The sequence below is a fragment of the Dermochelys coriacea genome, chromosome 4, assembly GCF_009764565.3.
Source record: "Dermochelys coriacea isolate rDerCor1 chromosome 4, rDerCor1.pri.v4, whole genome shotgun sequence".
Taxonomy (NCBI): domain Eukaryota; kingdom Metazoa; phylum Chordata; order Testudines; family Dermochelyidae; genus Dermochelys; species Dermochelys coriacea.
In genome coordinates, this window is record NC_050071.1 from 146385362 (window position 1) to 146399649 (window position 14288).

A 14288-nucleotide genomic window follows, 5' to 3' on the forward strand; every position below is an offset into this window, starting at 1 on the left:
TGCTTTCAAACATCCAAATGCACATTCTACCACCATTCTCAGCCTATAGTTGAACAGCTCCTGACTACTGTCCAGGGTGCCTGTGTATGGCTTCATGAGCCATGGCATTAAGAGGTAGGCTGGGTCCCCAAGGATAACTATAGGCATTTCAACATCCCTAACGGCTATTTTCTGGTCTGGGAAGTAAGTCCCTTACTGCAGAAGTTCATACAGACTAGAGTTCCCGAAGATGCAAGCGTCATGTACCTTTTCCGGCCATCCCATGTTGATGTTGGTGAAACGTCCCTTGTGATACACCAGTGCTTGCAGCACCACTTTCGGTTTATGTACCGGCTGTCTTGGTGCTCTGGTCCCAAGATAGGGATATGTGTTCCATCTATTGCCCCACCACAGTTAGGGAATCCCATTGCAGCAAAGCCATCCATTATAACCTGCATATTTCTCAGAGTCACTACCCTTGATAGAAGCAGGTCAGTGATTGCGTTGGCTACTTGGATCACAGCAGCCCCCACAGTAGACTTGCCCACTCCAAATTGATTCCCAACTGACCGGTAGCTGTCTGGCATTGCAAACTTCCAGAGGGCTATCGCCACTCGCTTGTGAACTGTGAGGGCTGCTCTCATCTTGGTATTCTTGCACCTCAGGGCAGGGGAAAGCAAGTCACAAATTTCCATGAAAGTGCCCTTACGCATGTGAAAGTTTTGCAGCCACTGGGAATCATCCCAGACCTGCAACACTATGCGGTCCCACCAGTCTGTGCTTGTTTCCTGGGCCCAGAATCGGTGTTCCATGGCATAAGCCTGCCCCATTGCCACCAGGATGACCAAATTGCCAGGGCCCATGCTTTGAGAGAAGTCTGTGTCCATGTCCTTATCACTCTCGTCACCGCGCTGCCATTGCCTCTTTGCCTGCTTTTGCAGGTTCTGGTTCTGCATATACCGCATGATGATGCGTGAGGTGTTTACAATGTTCATAACTGCTGCGGTGATCTGAGTGGGCTTCATGCTTGACGTCGTATGGCGTCTGCAGGAGAGCAGAGTTGCAGGGGAAGCGGTGGATGGATGACCAGTTTTGCAGACCTACCTCACCATCAGCTGCCAGGACAGAAGAGCTGAGTGGGCTGCATGCTTGCCGTTGTATGCTGAGACAGGAGAAGCCAAGCAGAGTTGCAGCGGATGACAACTGTCATATGGAGGAGACCTGCGAGACCACCAGGAGAGTAGCAGAGCAGAGTTGCAGCCGACGCGGTGGATGACAACGGTCATATAGAGCAGTGGTTCTCAAAGCCGGTCCACCACTTCTTCAGGGAAAGCCCCTGGCAGGCTGGACCGGTTTGTTTACCTGCCGCGTCCGCAGGTTCGGCCAATCGCAGCTCCCACAGGCCGATGGGGGCTGTGGGAAGTGGTACAGGCCAAGGAACGTGCTGGCTGCCCTTCCCGCAGCCCCCATTGGCCTGGAGTGGCGAACTGCCGCCAGTGGGAGCTGCGATCAGCTGAACCTGTGGACGTGGCAGGTAAATAAACCGGTCCGGCCTGCCATGGGCTTTCTCTGAACAAGGGGTGGACTGGCTTTGAGAACCACTGATATAAAGGACCTGTGAGGTAGACTGATAGCACTGAATGACAATGGTTTGCAGCCCTACTGCACCATCTGCTGAAAGCAGTATGGCGCCCGCATGGAAAAAAGGCGTGAAACGATCGTCTGCCATTGCTTTCACAGAAGGAGGGGTGTCTGACAACACATACCCAAAACCACCCGCAACAATGTTTTTGCCCCATCAAGCATTGGGAGTTCAACCCAGAATTCCAATGGGCAGTGAAGACTGCGGGAACTGTGGGATAGCTACGCACAGTGCAACGCTCCGAAAGTCGACACTAGCCATGGTACTATGGATGTACTCTGCCGACTTAATGCGCTTAGTGGGGACACACAATTGACTATATAAAATCACTTCCTAAAAATCGACTTCTATAAATTCGACCTAATTTCGTAGTGTAGACATACCCTTAGACTGTCCCCCTGGCATCTGTCACTAATTTTGGAGAGCCAAAGTGACAGCCAAGAAAGGCAAAGGTCTGTTGCTGCTGTCTTTAATCCACCCACACTTTTATCAATCTTTGACCTAAATTCTCCCATTCTAGAGAACACTCAAGCTGTTTAAAATTTCATTCACTTGCTTAAGATGCAAGGCTGCTTCCTCTCTTCTTAGCTATGCTTCTCTCCAGTGTTTCCCATTTATAAACTCTTGAGCATAAAAATGAGGCTCTGACTGTGGTGCAGTGTCTAATGGGCTAGCAGAAATGAGGGACGCCCCTATTGCTATCAGTGCTGGAAACGAGCAGATTAGGAGCAGTGAAGCAGCCAAGATAAGGCAGGAGGCAAGTGGGGCAAATCCATGCTGGTGTAGCTCCAAAAGCTTCAGCAGAACTTACACCAGAGAGGAATTTTGCTCTGTAGCACCAGTTCTGTCCTTGATGCCAGTGTAATCCACTGGCACTATGTGTTGCCTGATCCACAGAGAGTGCAAGTCTGTCTCTTTAGCTCAAGCTGTGGAGAGTCATGCTTTTAGAGCTGAAGGTCCCCATTTTAATCTGTGGTGTCACACCAGGATCACCACTGAAGACCAACAGTGCTTCAGAGAATGTTAGAGTGCACACTCTACAGTTAAGTTAGTGTCCCATTCCAGTCCCACATGGCTCCCATATGTTCTGGCCCAGGCTTACTCTGTAGCCAGATGACCCCGCATCTCTTCCATCCCACTTTATCTTAAAATTACCCTAAGTTTCTGGGTTGCTTCTTCAGCATTTTAGACTTTTTTTTTCTTTCAGAAGAAATTCCTAAATCAAAATCATTGTAATTGATTGAATTTGGGAATGTGCTGTGAGCAACAGGACAAAAGAAAATAGGGTCCCTTGCTAATTCTCTGTGCCATGTGGGAAGCAGGGAACACCGGAGTCGCATGATCAGGTAGTTAAGCTGGAAAAGATCCATCTGATTAAAACCTTTCCTTAGGTCAGGACAGACACTGAAATTCTAGTGTAATAAAGGAATACATGTTAAAAGAGAAAAATCTGTAAGCAGGTGAATTACCCAGTGCTGAGGACAGTAAATTGACAGACAGGCCTCCTGGGGCCTATTTCCAGCTCTTGTGCTGACTCTATGTGGCCTTACCCAGCTGACTTCATGTGCCTCCATTTCCCCATTTGTAAAATAGCAGTAACACTTACCCCTCTCTCCTCAGAAATTCTGGTAATTAAGGGTAATTAAAGTTTAAAGTACTTCAAAATACTTAGGTGAAAGAATCAGTAGCTACATGCCAGCCTCCGTCCCTCCCAATCTCTATGCGTTTTTTCACGGCTCCTTTGTGCTCCTAATGCTCCCCAGTGCAAGCGGGCCAGGCCCCTATCTTCTCCTAATTCAGTCCATACTTAGGATTCGTTTCTCCTGCCAGTAGTGCACATGCATAAACTAAACGCCCTTGTTGTTGCACTGCTGCCACACCTGTCCATGTCCACACCTGATAGAGAATTATTACCTCCACTCCCTGACTTACGTCTAAAATGTAGATTGTAAACTCCTAAGGGCAGGGAACTAGTCTTTATTCTGGAAAGGGCTGAATGCTTGTGGGTGATGTCAAGATAATAGAAATCAATACTCAATATTAACAGAACCATAAACAATGTGCTTCATTGGGTTTTATTACAATATTGTGAAGAGAAAATCCAGACACATGAAATGTTCTCCTGTTAGAATGGTAGAATTAGTAGCTGAAGGGAATAGTAGCTGTAATGTATTGGGAGGGCTGCGGTTACATGCGCCTTAGTTCCATGCTATTTGGCTCTCATTGCCACGAGCATGGAGCTACCATGATGGCAATAAGGATGCTGCTTCCCACTCCACCTCGTACGTGTCACTTTTCATAACGCCACATCAGGAACTTCAGATGGAAATACTTAAAGGATTTTTTTAAAATAAATCAAACCTTTATTAAGAGAATCCTGGCTGACATGGGACTTGATTAATAAAGAATTAAAGAAGGTATGGTGATTTGGGGATCTGTCTATGCAACTTATGAATTCTGTCTGATATTGTGAAATTACCATGAAATTGCTGCATCATGGAAAGCTTCTAATGTGTATCCACCATGAGCTGACATGGCTCATGTCACATCTCTGCCAATGCACAGTCAACCTGTGGAATTCATTGCCAGGGCATGTTGTGAAGACCAAAACTATAACAGGGTTCAAAAAAGAACTGGATAGGTTCATGGAAGATGGGTCCATCAATGGCTATTAGCCAGGATGGTCAGGGATGCAGCACCATGCTCTTTACCAGAAGCTGGGATGGACAACAGGAGAAAGATCACTCAATGATTGCCAGGTTTCAGAGTAGCAGCCGTGTTAGTCTGTATTCGCAAAAAGAAAAGGAGTACTTGTGGCACCTTAGAGACTAACAAATTTATTAGAGCATAAGCTTTCGTGAGCTACAGCTCACTTCATCGATGCGAGTGAACTGTAGCTCACGAAAGCTTATGCTCTAATAAATTTGTTAGTCTCTAAGGTGCCACAAGTACTCCTTTTCTTTCAATGATTGCCTGCTCTGTTCATTCCCACTGAAGCACCCGGCATTGGGCACCTTCAGAAGACAGGATACTGGGCTAGATGGATCTTTGGTCTGACTCAGTATGGCCGTTCTTATGTTCTTAAACCAGGGACAATGGCTGATCATTAAAGTCCGTCAGCAACTGAATAGGTCTTACCTAGGAAGAATGAAAGAGTAACTGCAGCAAGGGGAAATCAGCTGTCTCCAACTCCTTGCAAGAGGAGGGGATTTGGAGAAGTGGAAAGTTACCAACCACAGAACACGGGGGAAGACCCACAGGGAAACACAATAAGTTTGGGCTAGCAGGAAGGGAGTTCATAGACAGACAAGGTAAGGGGAGAAGACTCCCTGTTTCAGCACACAAGGGATGCACTGCAATAAAAGCCACTGGACAGATGCTAACCCCAGCTCAAAAAATGTTCCAAGCAGGGAAATATGTGTAGGATTTATTATTTTTTGTGTGGATCTGTATCTTTCTCTTGTGATTAAGTAAAGATCAGCAGCACTGTAGAACTCTGCAAAGTGCCAGTGTGTGTTATATGCTACACCTGCCTCCTGACAGACTGTAACCCACAAGGTTCACAGTTTCTAGTGGGATTCTGGAAGAGGGTGTGTTTTAAGATACAGGGGAAGTCTGAGGAGTCTACATTGGTTCCAGGAGCTGGGCTGCCTGATCACAGTTGTCAGGAAGGGTACTAGATAGAGGGTCTGCACTGTGTGTGTGCCCTCGCAACCCCAAGACTGGGACAGTGCCTGGGGATCCAGACATTAGATTCCCTCAAAGAAGTCTGGTCAGTGGCCAAGAGCAGGAATTTGATCAGACCTGTAACAGGAGACCAATATAAGTATTGCCAATCAACATGGGTTTATGGAAAAAAGATCTTGTCAAACTGATTTTATTATGAGATTACAAATTTAGCTGATAAAGGTAAGTGTTGATGTAATACATGTCTTCTGTAAGACATTTTACTTGGTTCCACATGACATTCTGTAACAATATAAAATCAACAAGAAATAACCAATTTTTAATCTATTTGATAAGTGATAAATCTGAAACAGTTAAAGTGGGAATCATCATCAGGCAGGTCTATTTCTACTGGGTTCCTGCAGAGAATGATCAGTTCTTAGCCCTACATTAATTTAATATTTTTATCAATAAAGAGAACAATTACTGATAAAGTTTGCAGATGATCCAAAACTGGGGAGTGGTAAATAATTAAGAGGACGTGCCACTGCTACAGAGTGATCTGGATTGCTTGGTAAAATGGGTGCAAGCAAACAATGTGTGTTTTAATATGGCCAAATGTAAGGAGAAAAGAATGTAGGCCATACTTACAGAATGGAGAAGCAGTGACTCTGAAAAGACTGGGGAGTGAGGCGGGGCAGATGATGGGGGATGATCAGCTCAACATGAACTTCCAGTGTGATACTGTGCACAAAGGGCCATTGCAGTCCTTGGAGTATAAACAGGAGAATATCAAGTAAGACTAGGAAAGTTACACTACCTACTGCATTTGGCACTGGGTTGTGACGTTGCACTCTATATGATTTATAAAAATATGCTAATGAGTGTGAATATAATGTAACTGGAATATGCTTCATGCAAAAAGTCTCTTGTAAGGTATCATTACAAAGCTTATAATCTACTGAGTGTGGTCATCCTATGTGTATAAATGTATCACTCTTGCATCTGAATTAGAAATATGAATATAACTCTGAGGTCCTATTGTAGTTATGCAAAGTGGGGCCATTAATGGTGGTTTGGAATCTTAATGGCTCCCATTAACCAGGACAATTACCTGTAGATGGTTTCAGTTTTACTTGTAAGTTTTCCAGTATACCTGTGGGCTGGCAAATGGGTAATGAAGTTTTTACAGTGACATGTGATATATGTTACTTGAACTGGAATCCATCTTTAACCTGGTGCTTTTCCATTGAGAAGAGGGTTGGAACCCAGAGGGACAAAAAGATTCCCACCTATTGCAAAGATATATAAGTGGGTGGAACAGAACAAAAGGGGCAGCCATCATGAGAAATCCCCTAGGTACCATCTGGCGTGGAACAAGGGCTGTACCAGGGGAAAGGATTGTGTCCAGACTAGGAAGGCGTCCAGTCTGTGAAAGAAATTTATTGAAACATCTCTGAGGGTGAGATTTTATCTGTATTCAGTTTTATTACTGTACTAGACTTAGACTTGTGTGTTTTATTTTATTTTGCTGGGTAATTCACTTTGTTCTGTCTCTTACTACTTGGAACCACTTAAATCCTACTTTCTGTATTTAATAAAATCACTTTTTACTTATTAATTAACCCAGAGTATGTATAATACCTGTGGGAGAGGGGGCAAACAGATGTGCATATCTCTCTATCAATGGTATAGAGGGCAAAGAATTGATGAGTATACCCTGTATAAGCATTATACAGGGTAAAACGGATTTATTTGCGGTTTGGACTCCACTGGGAGTTGGGCATCTGAGTGTTAAAGACAGGAACATCTCTTAAGTTGCTTTCAGTTAAGTCTGCAGCTTTGGAGCACTTGGTTCACACTCTGGGTCTGTGTTGGAGCAGACTGGTGTGTCTGGCTCAGCAAGATAGGGTGCTGGAGTTCCAAGCTGGCAGGGAAAGCAGAGGCAGAAGTAGTCTTGGCACAACAGTTGGCAGCCCCAAGTGGGTTTCTGTGATCCAACCCATCACAGGGTTGACCACTACTGGAATACTGTGTCCAGTTCTGTGTGTGCAGTTCAAGAAGACTGTTGAAATATTAGGAGGGTGGTTGGATATGTCTGTCACAGGAGGAGAGGACATGCAGGGCATGTACCCAGTCTCAACAGACAGTAAAGGCGAAAACCATTCTGACCCCTTCACACAGGGATCCGGGTGGACAAATACTTGAAGACAAAGACATGTTTTCAAATATTTTAATTATTTGCATGGCTTTTCTCTGAACCCTCTCCAATATTTCACCGATGGGGGGTCTTGTGGGATCTCTACCAAAAGCTAAGAATTAGCTGGTGATCATGATATTGTGAGATACTTGTACAGGAATGGGTTGAGGTTTTTTGTAACCTACACTATTGGGTTCCAAAACAGTTGGAGGTGAAACTTGTCACCTGAGGTTGGATGAGTCTCAGATGACGGCAGTCAACACTGAGAACAATTTACATCTGTTGACTCAGCCGCAGCCTGTGTTTACAGACTGGAGCAGATGCCAGGTTGGAGCACTGATAAAGACAGAAGAACCACAAGGAAAGACTCTGAATCGGGGACCAACAGGACTGAGCTGAAGTTAATGAAATATCTGGATTATGAAATGAGACAAAAGTCTGGGACTAAGAAGGAAAAGGGCACACACTGTTGTTCATTATGGAGAAGATACTCTGCCAGCAGGACTGTCTCATGGAAAAGTGGATTGAAGCTCCCTGGACTAGACAAGCACTTCATGGACTGACCACTGAGTAAGAATATCTTAGGAAATAACTGGTTTAAAAGTATAGGCTATAGGTTGCCTGTTTATATTATTCTTTTACCTGTAACCTTATGTTACAAATAAGCAAATCCTTATACTTGCTTATATTTAACTCTTAAATTTGAGCTTTGTAAAATAAATCTCAATTTAGTTTTACTGTGGACATGTCTAAGTGTTTTGTGCTGAACTAAAGTGAAGCCAGTAAACTGAGGTGTGTGGCTTCCATGGAGGCAGCGGATTGGTGTATGTTGTAGTTGGCCAGAAGACAAGGGACTAGGCTCTCATGTGCAACAAGGTGTAGTGTGTAAATTGCTAGCCTGCAGAGGGAAAGAGCAGGGTTTGTGGTAGTCTGGAGTGGAGTATCTGCAGCTGGTAGCTTTAGGAGGATACCTTTTGCCCAGTGGGGCACTGACAAGACTCCATCACACCCTAAACAGGTAGTAGCGATTCACCCCGGACACCTCAGTTAACCCCAGGAGTGTGCACAAGGGAGTCAAGCAGGGATACATTTCCCCCCTCCCCCCAATAACAGCTGGGGGCACAGAACTCCTCCAGCCTTGGAGTCGCGGGAGGTGAGCGAGCTCCTCCAGTCCTGGGGCCACAGGGCGAGCTCACAGCTCCTCTGGTCCTGGTGCCAAGCAGGGGCACAGAACGTGCCCCTCCAAAGTGGTCAGATTTTTATTCCTGTCATACTCTTGATAACCCTGAAGAGGGTGACATGCACATACCCTCCCCAGTGTGGGCATCTGCACTCAGCTTCTCCTTATTGCCTGCGGCAGCGAGACAGAGCTACACAGTCTCTGACTACTCCCCTGTAGCTTGCTTAGCATATTTCAGAGGTTTAGGAATTAGTGATTGGTTAGTTTCTTGTAGTCCTGGTATTTGAACTTCATTTGGTCCACTGGCAAAAAAAGGACTTTTGTTTTTAAGTCTCACCTTGATACTGAGGCACTCAGATGGCTGAGACTAAGACTCCAGGTTTTTAAAACCTGCCCTGCCTGTAAGGCAGATATGCCTTTAAATCAGGGGTAGGCACCTATGGCCCACGTGCCGAAGGCAGCACGTGAGCTGATTTCCAGTGGCACTCACACTGCCGGGTCCTGGCCACTGGTCCGGGAAGCACTGCATTTAATTTAATTTTAAATGAAGCTTCTTAAACACTTTAAAACCTTATTTACTTTACATACAACAATAGTTTAGTTATATATTATGGACTTATAGAGACCTTCTAAAACGTTAAAATGTATTACTGACATGCGAAACCTTAAATTAGAGTGAATAAATGAAGACTCAGCACACCACTTCTGAAAGGTTGCTGACCTCTGCTTTAAATAATGGGCACACATAAATGCCCTCGTCTCAGGGAAAAGCGATACAATCACAGGGATGGAAAGGCCTATGTCACAGTTTCAGGGGTAACTGCATCTTTAATAACCCCCCTACCCATTGTGGTCCACTCCAGGAATGGCAGGCCTTTAGGTGTATGTGTAGCATCTTTTCAAGCCAAGGGGTATAATTGAAGGTGGCACCATCAATGACCATCACTCCCCCCCAGGTCTGCCACTGCTCAAAACCTGGCACCACTATTGTTTCTGCTATAGTAACCCTCACCCCATGGAGTTGAAACAATTCCTAGCCCACAATGAGACCTAGAACATTCATAAATGTAATACAATATAATTCCAAAGATATTGCAATATCTGTCACAACCTCAGGAGCTCATCTAGTCCATTGTCCCCAAACTGAGACAAGATTAAATATACTTAGACCATCCCCAACAAATGCCTGTCTGTCACATCCTAGACAACGTTCAGTTTGTACAGCTTTTCCCAAGTGCACGCAACAAGCCTGTGATGCTCATCTGAAGTTACTGTTGATTGAAAAATTAATGAGTGCTTCTGATTCTGAGGCCCCTCCTTGAAACAGTTATCTGTTCTTCTAAAGGCAATTTTAATTAGTGCCCCTGTTATCCCAGGAGTAAGGATTTCTTCTGGCACTAAGGGCTAGATTCACAAAGGAACTTAGGCACCTAAATCTCAGAATCAGCACCAATGATATGCACAAAACCCTGCTCAGCTGCTGCTGGACAGAAGATAAGAGCTAAGGCATTCATATATACCCCAATCCCCAAAGCCAGTTGATTTGGGGCCACTCACCATCGCAAATAACAAAGGATGTTCAAGCAGTTCGCCATCTATTCTCCCAGATGGGCCTGAGGATCAATCACAAAATGTCTGCTCTAATCTCAATCAAGAGTTTCTAGGGGCAACATTGGACTCCACTTTGCATAAAGTGCATCTTACTCAAGGAAGGCTTTTTACAATTTAACATCAGGCCTTCATTCTCAGCCAAGGACTTTGAGAGTTTGCCTCAGCTTGCTGAGACAATGGTGGCACTCCACATGCAAGATATGATGCAACTGCAAAAAAAAAAAAATCAAAAAAAAAAATCACTCTAGGGTGTATTAACAGCCATGATGAATACAAGACATGGGGAGTGGGGGGGGGGTAAACTGACCTGCTCTACTTGGCGCTGGTGAGACCTCAGCTGCAGTAAGTACTGTGCCCAATTCTGGGTGCCACACAAAAGGGAAGATGTGGACAAATTTGGAGAGTCCAGAGGAGAGAAACAAAAGTGATAAATGGTTTAAAATACCTGACCTCTGAGGAAAGGATTAAAAAAACTGGGTATGTTTAGTGTTGAGAGAAGAGGGACCTGATGAATCTGCCCTCTGAACTAATGGCTACCTGCTCCTTGTTGCATCTATCTATGAAAATAGCATTTTGGTAGTTACTACATCTGCAAGAAGAGTGGTGGAATTACAAGCATTGATAGCTGACCTCCTTATATGTTTTTTATAAAGATAAGGTATACTTAGGGTCCCATGCACAATTCCTGACTAAAGTAGTTTGGAATTCCACCTCCATCAAGCCATATATTTATTGACATTATTTCCTAAGCCCCATTCTCATAAAGCTGAAGAAAGATTCCATGCCTTGGATTTTCAAAGGGATTTTCCCTTTTACTTGATCTTTTAGATTGTCATCCCAGCTGTTAATTTCAGTTGTGAACAGGATGAAATGCCTCCCACCCTCGACACTAAGGACTTCCTCCTGGATTTTGTCCTGCAAACATCTATGCTACGAGAGATGACATTGCAAAAGTGCCTGTGACGTTATTAATATGAAATGGGACCGTATAGATCATTGTTGCAACCAAGGTCCTGTAGTGGCACCAAATCTTGTATAAAGGGCATCAAATAAGGTGTCTACGACAAGGTTATGGTTGGCTGGTTATGATTATGCTATCTGTATGCATGTATCATTTTTGTATTTAAAGTTATAAGTATTGGCTCTATACTGTCTGTATTTCAAACATGTGCTATACTTCTGGGTGACACACCAGACAATTTGGCATCAGCTCTACCTAGCCCGCTTGATGGCTCATCAACTATACAACTGACCCATTGAGAGAAGGCAGATACACCTTGTGACTCAGCAAGGTATGCAGGGACCCGCCTATGGACAGAACTCTAAGGTTTTTCCATGCCATGTGCTGGAGAGTTTGTCTTTGAAACAAAAAAGCAGAGGCCACATGGCAAAAGATTATAAAAGGCTGCTGTATCTCCTCCATCTTGTCTTCAATCCTGCTTCTGACCTCTGGAGGAACCTTGCTACAAACTGAAGCTCTGAACAAAGGACGGAATGACCCATCCCAGCTGGGGATGTTCTCCAGAGACTTGATTTGAACCTGCAGTTTATTCCATCACTGCTACAAGCCTGAACCAAGAACTTTGCCATTACTGTATGCAATTGATTCCATTTAACCAATTTTAGCTCTCAACTATATTTCTTTCTTTTATGAATAACCTTTAGATTTAGACTCGAAAGGATTGGCAACAGTATGATTTGTGGGTAAGATCTGACTTGTATATTTACCTGGCTCTGGGGCTTGGTCCTTTAGGTATCAAGAGAACCTTTTTCCTTTTACTGGGGTATTGGTTTTCATAACCATCTGTCCCCCATAACGAGTGGCAGTGGTGGTGATACTGGGAAACTGGAGTGTCTAAGAAATTGCTTGTACGACTTATGGTTAGCCAGTGGGGTAAAACCAAAGTCCTCTCTGGCTGGCTAGTTTGGTGTGTCTTATCAGTGGAGAAACCCCAGCCTTGGGCTGTAACTGCCATGCTCTAAGCAATTTGTTCTGAATTGATGCTCTCAGTTGTGTCCCGCCAGAGGGCAGCATCGTACAGTGGCCTCTGAACAAGCTGATAGCATATGCTATGAGATCTCAAGCAGTTTCCTGTAGCTTGTTTGGCCAAAGTACCTATAGCAGACATTTGTAGATCTGCAACTTGGACATTGATGCATATCTTTACAACAACCTCTCTCAGCATTACAGAGGTGAGGCCAAGTTTGGAAGTGTGGTTTTCCAATGTTGAGGTAGACTCCCAAACCCACCTCCGGACTGAGCTGTTTGTGAGTCACCTGAAGTGGAATGGACATATGCAATTGCTCACAGAAGAAAAAGTTTCAGAGTAGCAGCCGTGTTAGTCTGTATTCGCAAAAAGAAAAGGAGGTAAGGGAGTACTTGTGGCACCTTAGAGACTAACAAATTTATTAGAGCATAAGCTTTCGTGAGCTACAGCTCAGTGGTCACTATCCTATTCCGTAACTGGTCTGCGAGCTGTTTTGCACATGTCCATTCCATGGCCCACCCTCCTTCTCTTTATATCAGAGTCTGTCTGGCAAGAAGGAACTAAGGAATAGATGGGGTGGCTCTGCTCTTTTATACAATTGTGCAGTACTTAGAGACTGCTGAGGGTGCACGGGTACTGCTTAAGGAAAAATCTCTGACTCCGGTGCACTGGGCACATGCACACCTAAGTGGAATGGACATGTATAACATATCTTGAAGAACAACAGTTTTATAGACAAGGTTAGTAACTGTTTTTTTTATCATGTCACCATCAGCTGGGGGGCTAGGCTGAGCCTAACTTGTCTTAAAGGGCCACCCCGCGTGTGACAGTAACTAACCATTCTTTATAGTGAGGAACTCAAGGAACTCAGTCTATTTAGCTCAGCAAAGAGAAGGTTACAGGGTGACTTAATCACAGTGTAGAAAAGTACCTACAGATGGGGAACTGAGGTCCAGAAAGACCATAGGCTTGGGTCCACAAAGATATTTAGGTGCCTGTATCCTATGTTTAAGTAGCACTGCAATCTCTTGGTTGGCTGCCACCTAATCCTGAAGGTGCCTAAACTTGGCGCCTAAATTTCCAATATAAAAGTTCCCTTAGTGCCTATGTTTCTGCCTCTGCCTTGCTCTAAGAATCTGGACACCTATTTCCTGCCTAAGCCCCACAGTGATCTCTGAGCAGCAGAGAGACAGGCACTTCTCTGCCTATCTTATCCGGTGGGCATGCTCAGAGGCCGCTCTCTGGATCAGATCCCACTCAAAATGTGGAGGAGCTGCCCACCTTATAACGTTTAGCCCAATGGTTAGAGGACTCAACTGGGATGTGGGAGACCTACATTCAGTTTCCTCTGGAGCCTGGGGGGAAGAAAGAATTTGAACAAGGGGGGTCTCCCACACCCTTCAGAAATGTGCTTCAACCTCTGAGCTGTGGGGTATTCCCACGTGGGTCATCCTCAGTCTCTTCTGTTGAAGCTGTTCCACTGTGGATAACTATTAAAGAGTCAGGTTTCAGAGTAGCAGCCGTGTTAGTCTGTATTCGTAAAAAGAAAAGGAGTACTTGTGGCACCTTAGAGACTAACAAATTTATTTGAGCATAAGCTTTTGTGAGCTACAGCTCACTTCATCGGATGCATCCGACGAAGTGAACTGTAGCTCACGAAATCTTATGCTCTAATAAATTTGTTAGTCTCTAAGGTGCCACAAGTACTCCTTTTCTTTTTATTAAAGAGTCATTGGAGCAGGGGCACTGACCCCTGGGTCTCCCATCTCTCACGTGGGTCCCGCTTGAACCCCCATGCTAGAGAGTTATTCTTGCTCTCTCTTATTTGAGCATAAGCTTTCGTGAGCTACAGCTCACTTCATCGGATGCATGAAAGCTTATGCTCAATAAATTTGGTAGTCTCTAAGGTGCCACAAGTACTCCTATTTCCTTTTGCAAATACAGACTAACACGGCTGCTACTCTGAAACCTTGCTCTCTTTGGGTGCTCAGTAACTAAGTCGTGGTGAGCAACCTGTGGCCC

The 14288-nt window shown here is 44.6% G+C and overlaps 1 long non-coding RNA gene across 1 annotated transcript; it reads right to left on the reverse strand.

The window, feature by feature from the left end:
• Positions 1-76: 76 nt before the first annotated feature.
• Positions 77-13978, reverse strand: LOC122460011. Its single transcript, XR_006281024.1, has 3 exons — positions 13968-13978; positions 6500-6504; positions 77-314 (listed from the first exon to the last, which is right to left on the reverse strand). It is a non-coding gene; the product is annotated as an uncharacterized LOC122460011 (long non-coding RNA).
• Positions 13979-14288: the final 310 nt, after the last annotated feature.